This window comes from Cryptotermes secundus, unplaced genomic scaffold (genome assembly GCF_002891405.2).
Source record: "Cryptotermes secundus unplaced genomic scaffold, Csec_1.0 scaffold129, whole genome shotgun sequence".
Lineage (NCBI taxonomy): Eukaryota > Metazoa > Arthropoda > Insecta > Blattodea > Kalotermitidae > Cryptotermes > Cryptotermes secundus.
Window position 1 is genome coordinate 10,839 of NW_019722425.1, and position 8,842 is coordinate 19,680.

The 8,842-nt window shown below is 37.6% G+C and overlaps 1 long non-coding RNA gene across 5 annotated transcripts in view; it reads right to left on the reverse strand.

Moving 5' to 3' along the window:
- Window positions 1-1,167: 1,167 nt before the first annotated feature.
- LOC111861288 overlaps window positions 1,168-8,842 on the reverse strand; it is a 10,549-nt gene continuing 2,874 nt past the window's right edge. For all 5 annotated transcript variants that reach the window (XR_004512664.1, XR_002842213.2, XR_004512665.1 and 2 more), the window contains 3 exons: window positions 7,230-7,354; window positions 6,335-6,420; window positions 1,168-1,481 (listed from right to left, as the gene is read on the reverse strand). This is a non-coding gene — a long non-coding RNA (uncharacterized LOC111861288). The remainder of the gene's footprint in view (window positions 1,482-6,334; window positions 6,421-7,229; window positions 7,355-8,842) is intronic.

Here is an 8,842-nt window from a genome sequence, read left to right on the forward strand (position 1 = left end):
CAAAAAAGCAGGAGTTCAAGCAAAAATAAAAGCAGTTTATAGTAATGCACATTTCATTCACTGTTATGCACATCAACTTAATTTAATAATGAGAAATGCAGCAAGTATTACACGAAATGCAAGAATATTTTTCTCTAACATTCTTCTCAAGATCACCGCAACATGTGCGCATTCTCAAGAAGCATATGGAAGTCAGCATTCTACGTCCATCTTCTACAAGGTGGAACTTCAACATAGAGACCATAAACAGAGTTCATGAAAATTTGCAACCTTTAATAAACTGCCTTACTGAAATTCAGTCAACATCAAATGCAGATCAAACCACTGCAGAAGCAACAGGAATTTTAAAATACTTGAATGATGATAATTTCAAGTTTTGGTTAGAGCTTTTTCATCAGATTATGCCTCATGTTGAAACAATTTACAACCAAATGCAATCTCAAGAAATTAGTGTGTTTAAAGCTAATGAATATATAACAAATTTCAAAACTGCTATTTTAGAATTGAGAAACTCAAAGTACTGTGAGGATCCTTCAAAGACACTCATGGCAGAAGCTAAGGAAGTGTGTGACTGTATATGTGTTGATATGATGGACAGATATTCTTCCACTAAACACTTAGAAGCTGCTAAATTGTTGAACAAGAAATGCTTCACTTGTTTTAAGAATGAATATCCCACAGAAGAGATAGTACTGACCACTGAAGCATATCCCATGATTGACAAAGAAAAGCTTGAAACTGAATTAAAAGTATTCTATTGTAGGTCTGATACTCATGAATATTGCACATTAATTGAGCTGCTGAAATTTATCTTGGAAAATGATCTAGATGATGTTTTAGTGAAATTACGAAACTGATAAAAATCCTCTTGACAGTTCCCATGACTACATCAGAGGCAGAGCGCTGCTTTTCTAAGAAGCACCATGAATTTGGAAAGACTAAATGTGCTTGCAGTGCTTTCAATGGAGAAAAGTTTCCTCAGTTGTCATCCAGAGATCAAGGAGAAAATTATTGATCTTTTCATGCAAATTAAAACAAGAAGAATGGATTTCATTTTTAAATGAATAGATTAAGCTTGAACTGTAACAATTTAGGTTAGGTACGTAAAAAATGTTTGATTTTGTTCTTTTAGGATTTTATCAAGTTTCTGAATAAATTTTCTTTTTATACATGTTTGTTTCCTTTTATACAATTTGAAACAAAGGCTACAAATTTTCTGGAATAGCACCCCCACTAATTTTAGCCATGAGCTGCCACTGGTCCTGACATGCACAGATTTTCACTTCAGTCTTGACATGCAGAGATTCTGGTGGCATAGCTCCAAGAGAAAAGGCTATCTGAAAGAGCCATGCATGGATGATAGGACAGCATAATGGACATCAGAGAAATGCTGTCACTTGCTCGTTCTGACTGTACAGCAACAACTCCTTCCTCTTATGGCAGATGAGTCATTTGAGGTCTCGTGCTGGAGAGTCACAGGTCTGAAACAATTACATGAATAGCATTAAAAAACAGATTCTGATTTGCATGTGAATCTGTATGTACAGTTTCAAACTTGATCCACTTTTAATGTAAACAAAATGTAAAACTTCTACGTGGCTCAGAATGACACAAACAATTTATGGTTACATAATATTCCTGCATGATAATACTTGGCACTCCCCCCCCCACACACACACACACACACATACAAACATGTTTGCTGGTACTCTCAGGTTTGGTTTTTGCCTCAAGACTGAAAAATACAGTGCAATGGTAAATGTGTGAGACTTTGTATCAGCTTGTCAATATAGATCAAGTATTTGCTGGTATTAATACTGACCTAAAGAAAAGGTACTAATAATACCCATACACTAAGTAAATTTTGCTCAAAGATATCTCCATATTAGAACACTGTAAAAATATATAAAAGTAAAGACTTCAGCTCCTTAAAAATGGGAAATTAATTTCCATTCCCTTACAAATGCAAGTCATGCAATACTGCACTGCTTATATATTAAAAATTTCATGAAAGAACTTATGCTTATTTTCCATTTCCAAACTCCTTTCCAATCAAAATTCCCAGTCAATTATTATATAACTCTGTCCTCTACATTTCAGCTACTACAGGCAAATCACCATGACATCCATAGCCACATTTGTAATTTTCACTGTTTCACAAACTCTGATGTCAGTACAGCTTTTATAAAATGCAATTATCTAGATTAGATTAGCAGGGACCAAATATTGGTTCTACAAGAACCGGAAACAAACTGAACAAGAATATTCAAGCACAATAACAAATGTCAAGGACAATTAGCTCATAAAATGAAAATGCTGATCTTCCCCAGAACTTGAGTTATGTATCAGTTCCATCATTACAAAAACAGTGTTAACATTCTGCTCAGCAATTAATAAAATATGGCTACAATCCACTCAAAAGACTATGCAAGGCATGGAGAATTGATGGAGGTCAACACAAACTTTCATACTGCAAAATTATTTGCAAAGAAAGTAATTGAAACAGTGAAGCTTCATTACTTACAGTTCACTATGACCAAGCTCATACTTACCAATACAGAAAAGTGTTTAACATAAAATTTGTATCTACTTTTAAACTCTCCTACAACACCAAATTTCATAAGCCAAATACAAACTAATCTATACTGTGAAGTGCTGTTTCATAAGTACCTGTAAGAATATTAATCTTTTCTTCTAATAAATAACGAATCATATAAACCTACATAACATTTCTAAGAAGTCCTTCCCTCTCTCTCCAATATGATCCCAAAATAACATACTTCAAATTCTCGATTTCTAACACACTGACGGGCTTACATTTACGTTTACAACCACCTCAGAGCTGAAGCACAGACACGTTCAACCATAACCCAACTGCAGAACTGCAGCTGCACCTCTAATAAGAGTCTATATGATTCAAATTTATATATTCATGAAGATGTATGATGAACAATATTTGTCCAGTACACTCGTCTCCTGCTTTCTTTGTCAGTGCCGCAACATACAGTATTCACATATTTCAGGAAGGGAGTAACACTCAAATTCTAAAATTAAAGTATTGTTATGTAACAACAGCTCCAAAAGCAATAATAAATTGGGAATCAGGGTTTGAATCACCTACCACAATACTCACATTGCTTCAGCAGCATACAGACAAGGATAAAGGTAGGGTAAAGTAAAGTTGTCCCTGTGCTTAACTAATGAAGCACCACACCATGAAGGGATATGGGAGAGGGTAAAGTAAAGTTGTCCCTGTGCTTAACTAATAAAGCACCACACCATGAAGGGATATGGGAGAGGGTAAAGTAAAGTTGTCCCTGTGCTTAACTAATAAAGCACCACACCATGAAGGGATATGGGAGCGTGGATGTATACATCCACTGACAAGGATACAGATGTAAATTTCATAACTTTGGATATTCTCTGTTAGGTCTGTGATGGACTTCCGACTTCTTTCAACAAAAAAACTCCCATTCCTCTCTGCAACAGAGAAAGTAAATGCACCACTCCACTAACTGCCAAATATATGTCCATTTTGGAGGTGGTCGACTGTTCACTGTCTGCATCTGCTGCTGTCATCTGTCTCTTCAATTTACTTACGGTTAAGAACGGACTGTGAGTGGCAATATCACACACAAGTGACCCTACCTTCTCTGAGACCTGTCTGTCTGACCACTACCTTATCAGCTAGATTGGGACTGTGTGTGTGTGTGTCAATCAAGTCATCTACTATAGTCTTCAGTACAATCAAAGGGCTTGTAAGAATACAGCTGAAGAACTGAGGCTATATAAAAACATTTAACTTGAACACTAAACACATTCAAATTTAAAATGACATTACAGAATTCCTACAGCACTGTACAATTACCACATTTCTGCACAGACACACACCTGATGGTCCATCTCTGCAGTTTGCATTACATTCCTGAACAGGTCACATTTTCCTTCTTTCATTTACATCAACTTAGTAACCCCCTTTCACTGTTAACATTTAGGAACCCCTTCTGCTCTCACCATTTCCTAACCTCCCCTTTCTCCCAATATACTCAAACTTTGTGAACATCTCAACTCACACCACTTCACCTTCANCAACCCCCCTTCACTGTTAGCATTTACAAACCCCTTCTGCTCTCACAATTTCCTAACCTCCCCCTTTCTGTGAACATCTCAACTCACACCACTCACCTTCAGACTCCCCTCCACTCTCTTCTGCAAATCTGCTTTCCCTTAATTCCCTTCTTTTCCTCTAATGGGTGGGGCCTGCACAGAAAGTGGTGGAAACAGATGTATCAGGAAGGGAAGAAGAAGCAAAGAAAAATGGTTCAGGAAAATTATTATGGAGAAGTCAAAAGTGGAAGGATGAAGGATCCAAGAAAGGAAGGGAAAGTGAAGCAGGGACTGGAAAGAAGGAGATGTAATTAAAGAAAGGAAACTGATTGGGTCTTGAAAAGAAGGAGATCCAGCAAAAGGCAATATGGAAGAAGAGCAGAAAGGAGGAGTGAGATAGTAAGAGAAATGAGGGCTATGAAGATAGCAAGTGGTGNTTTAATTAAAGTAAGGACACTGATGGGGTCTTGAAAAAAGGAACTGGAGAAAAAAAGAAGAGAATCAGCAAAAGGCAGTATGGAAGGACAGCAGAAAGGAGAAGTGAGATAGTAAGAGAAATGAGGGCTATGAAGATAGCAAGTGGTGGAATAGGGGAGTTCAGGAATGAATTCATAGAAAGGGTCAGGAGAGGAAATGGTAGATTTGAAAACAGTTCAGGAAATTCACAAAGGCAGCATTTACAAAAGAAGGTAACAGAGGAGCTGAGAAGTTCAGGAGTGTAGAGGATGGTAGGTTGAGGGAGAGAAGATGTGAAGTGCAATAGAAAATTTTCAGAAATACAGTAGTAGTAGTAGTAGTAGTAGTAGTAGTAGCACTGAAACTGAAAGGCTTCAGAAAACTCAGGCGGAAAAAGTAAAATGTAAAATACAAATGGGCAGAGAAGGTTGTGGCAGAAGGGATGAAGGTTAAAACAAATATAAGTATAGGAAGGAACAGTGAAGGAGATCAGGCCAGTAAGTTGGTGACTATGATGATATACTAAACAAGACAATAAAATTTTCCACACTATACTGTGACATGTCAATTTTTATAAAACACTATTGTGCACACTATTACTTTGTACTAATATTCAAATAAATTAAAGGGTCCTAAATATCACCAACTGCAGGGCCTGCATTTCTAAAGTACACCACAATCAGCAAGATTAAGGGCTTGCAGGAAACTCGTGACTGAAGGAACTGCAGTGCCTGCTACACTCTTCTAACCTAACTAAAGTTCCTCCCTTTCACTAACCACAATACATTTGGTCATCGACTTACGACTGACTTCCGTTCTGACTGTCAGGTCGGAAGTCGATCTGGTTGTATGTTGGCCATATATATATTAACAGTATTTTTTAACCTTTCTAATCTTGTTATCATCTTTATAATTTATTTTTAAAAACTTTTACATTTTAATAATCTTCTATTTTTCATTTTTTTGTGGTTGTAAGTGCAGCCGGTCGTAGGTCACATAGGTTGTAAGTTGTCGACCAAGTGTACACATGTAATAGCACATTCAGGTGTAAGTTGAACACTGAATACAAAAAGCAAGAGACAGACGCATAATACGGTAAAGCTTTCCCTGTAACAGGCCAAGCAGGCCCATAGGGTTGTTAGACGCTGAGGCTCCCACAATTTCTATACAATTGGCTCACAGATGGTGGTGGAGCATTACACCAGAGAGAGATACATAGCAATCATAATACAGAAACTGGAGGACACACAGCTTTCAAATGCCATCACCTTGTGACTTCCAGTAAATGCTGATCTTGTTAAACTTTTCCAGTGTCTGCACAAACTAAAGCCAAGTACCATGATGTCCAAAGCTGGATACTAAAGGCAGACTGCAGATACTTGAAATCTGCACGTGGTAAGATGGTTTACTACATTATATTATACTAACACACAATAAACTGTATCAAACTGTACTATAATGTACCACACTGCTTTGTATTAAACTATACTATATTAAGAGAGATTATTTTATGATCAATTCATGACTATAACACCACAGAAAAAGTGTGAACATAAGGGTGTGCATGCACACGTGTGTCAGTGTGCTCTTGCCTTGAATCCTAGCACCCTGGCTTTTAAAAGGCAGAACTATTCAAACATTTGCAAGCATTTCCTGCTTGCTACTTAATACTGATGCTTGAATGTCACTGAAACTCTGTAAACTGAATGCAAATATGATGATAAAGTGATGTAATGTAAAGCAACATGGAAGCAAAATTAACTTAGTTTACCTCCTCTTGTTGTGAAATTCTTGCATCCAGAAGCTGCACCATCTCAGAAGCCTCCTGTACACGCCCAGCATGGACTATGATCTGGCCTGCAATGCAAAATGGTACAACAAATTATTGGGATGTACATACAATCCAGCACGGGTTTTATTTTTCTTTCATTAGTGGTAAGGATTAACAATAGGAAGTCCTGTTATTTCCTGACTGGGTGATGCCCTGTTCTAATGAATGCCACCAATCAAGCCTACATGTGGCTCCCCTTAACACGGGCTGCCACCTGAAAGCAGGAGTTCAAATGGGAATCTCATTTCATACCGTTAGACAAAGCATGCCAATCACTAACCCTGTGTCACAACCCTGCATATGAGACCAAACACATGCTGCTACACTAACTACCTGAAAGCCTCTCCCCCATTCAACACCTGTCCTGTATACAAGGTCCTGCTACACGTATCCAGCTGCCTTGAGTACGAGCTATGGAGTCCTCCTTACCCTGCCTACTTCCTTATAGTACTGAACTGGAGTTATATGAGATATTGGCTGGCTGGTTGGTTGATTTCCAATGACTGCATTTGGGATCATTTAACCCATTTTGCTTCTTGTTTCCCAATACAGAGCACTCAAGTTCTTGCTTTGTTGCATCTCCCTGTTAAGATTAGGGCACTGAAGAAGGTGTTCTGGAAAGTTGCACAGTGTACATTCTTCTGTGTTATATATTCCTATCTTACAAAGATGTGCTGCAAGGCAGTCATGTCCTGTATTCAACTGAAAATTTGCAACAGCTTCTTTTGTGGGTTTCTTGCTGTTAAAGTTTATCAAGTAGTGAAATTACATTTCAATATATCTACTGAACAAGGTCAAAAAATGCTGGCCTAGAAGAGTGAATGTAACATGACACCTGTGGTACAGGGGGCTCCTTGTAGACGCTGCACAAGGGAAGAGGCAGATGCTGCACAATCCTTGCTCACCCACAAACTCGATACAGATTTTCTTCACTAATACAGCTGCCAAACTGCCAATATGCTATAACAATTATGCAGGGATTTACAAATTGTAAATCTGAACACACTATACAGAGTGAAACAAAAGCAAGAACGTCAAATATATTGTACAAAATGTGTCCTGTGAGGTTTAGTTTTCAAGATATGCTTCACTGTCAAGTGGCACAAGCTATTTAATGATCATCCTTATTGTCAAAGTATCCACCAATAATGCAATATAATAGACATTAGGAACATGTTTCATACTAAAAAAGTACTTCTTGATATTGCAAAAATCATTACATGTCAATAGGACACTAAGAGCATATTCTATACATTAAAAGTGATTATCTAATTTCTAAAATGTCTCTAGTCATATAGTTGTTCTAGTTTACAACATGTTTCGGCCACATACGGGCCATCTTCAGGTAATTTCCCCTCTTTTGGGGAGACCACTGCACTGTATACTTGTTCACTGTGCTTCCGTGCACGTCAGTATTTAGTTCTATCTCATGATCAGAACGCTGTCGTTGCACTCTATTGCGGCTGTCGTAGTTTTTGTGTGTCGTACGTATCACTAGTGCAGTCTATCTGACAGGTACACAGGAAGATGGAATTGGGTGATATTAATGAGCTCCACTGGGCTGCAAACCCCAAGACACTATACAACACATTAGTCTGAGGCCAAGATTAAGTTACCACTGAGCAGGGGCATGTCTACTAATGAAATTGTTCAGAAACACTCAGGGAACGTGACCTGCCTAAATGGGGCACTGTATATTCTAACAAAAACTGGTACGTATGTCTGGCATCTGAACACACACACCTTTCAGTATAGGAGGGTCCCTGCATGAGCTAGACAGCTGAAGAGTGGAAGACAGAGGAAGATGCTACATATGAGTTTTGTTTTTCCTTTAAAACACAAGAGTTTACCAAACAATTCACTGGCATTTCACTGTGCATAACACAGTTTACTGTTCGTACAATGTCACAGCATGCTTCAGCTCATGAAGCCATCATCAGGCAAAACATTAACAAACCATGTACTATTTCTTACTGAAAACCGGCACAACACAACAATCAATAATATGTGTAAGTAGCTCTAGGAGATACTTTTGCTACATGTTACGGCCTTCAAAAGGCCATCATCAGGCAAATATATTAAACTTTTCGTTATTGAATTGCATATCAAATATAGGATACAGTGCTAAACTTCCAAGTGTATACAATGGTATAAAATGATATGAGTGAATATAAAATATGACAAAGACAAAAACAACACCATCCAGTGTGACTATTTAAGTTTTATCACTTGAAAACTCATCACCCTTACATGTCTCGATCCCTACGGATCATCCTCAGAGGTCATCAATACTTTTTCCGGAAACTACCATTACAGTAGGTGTTAAATTATATACATACATGTATAATGTCTGAAATACACAACGTACATAATGTTAAACTTTTCAGTCACAGCAGCCTTCCTGGTATTAAATTTTTTTTTTTTTAAGTTTTTATAAATTTTGTTGTT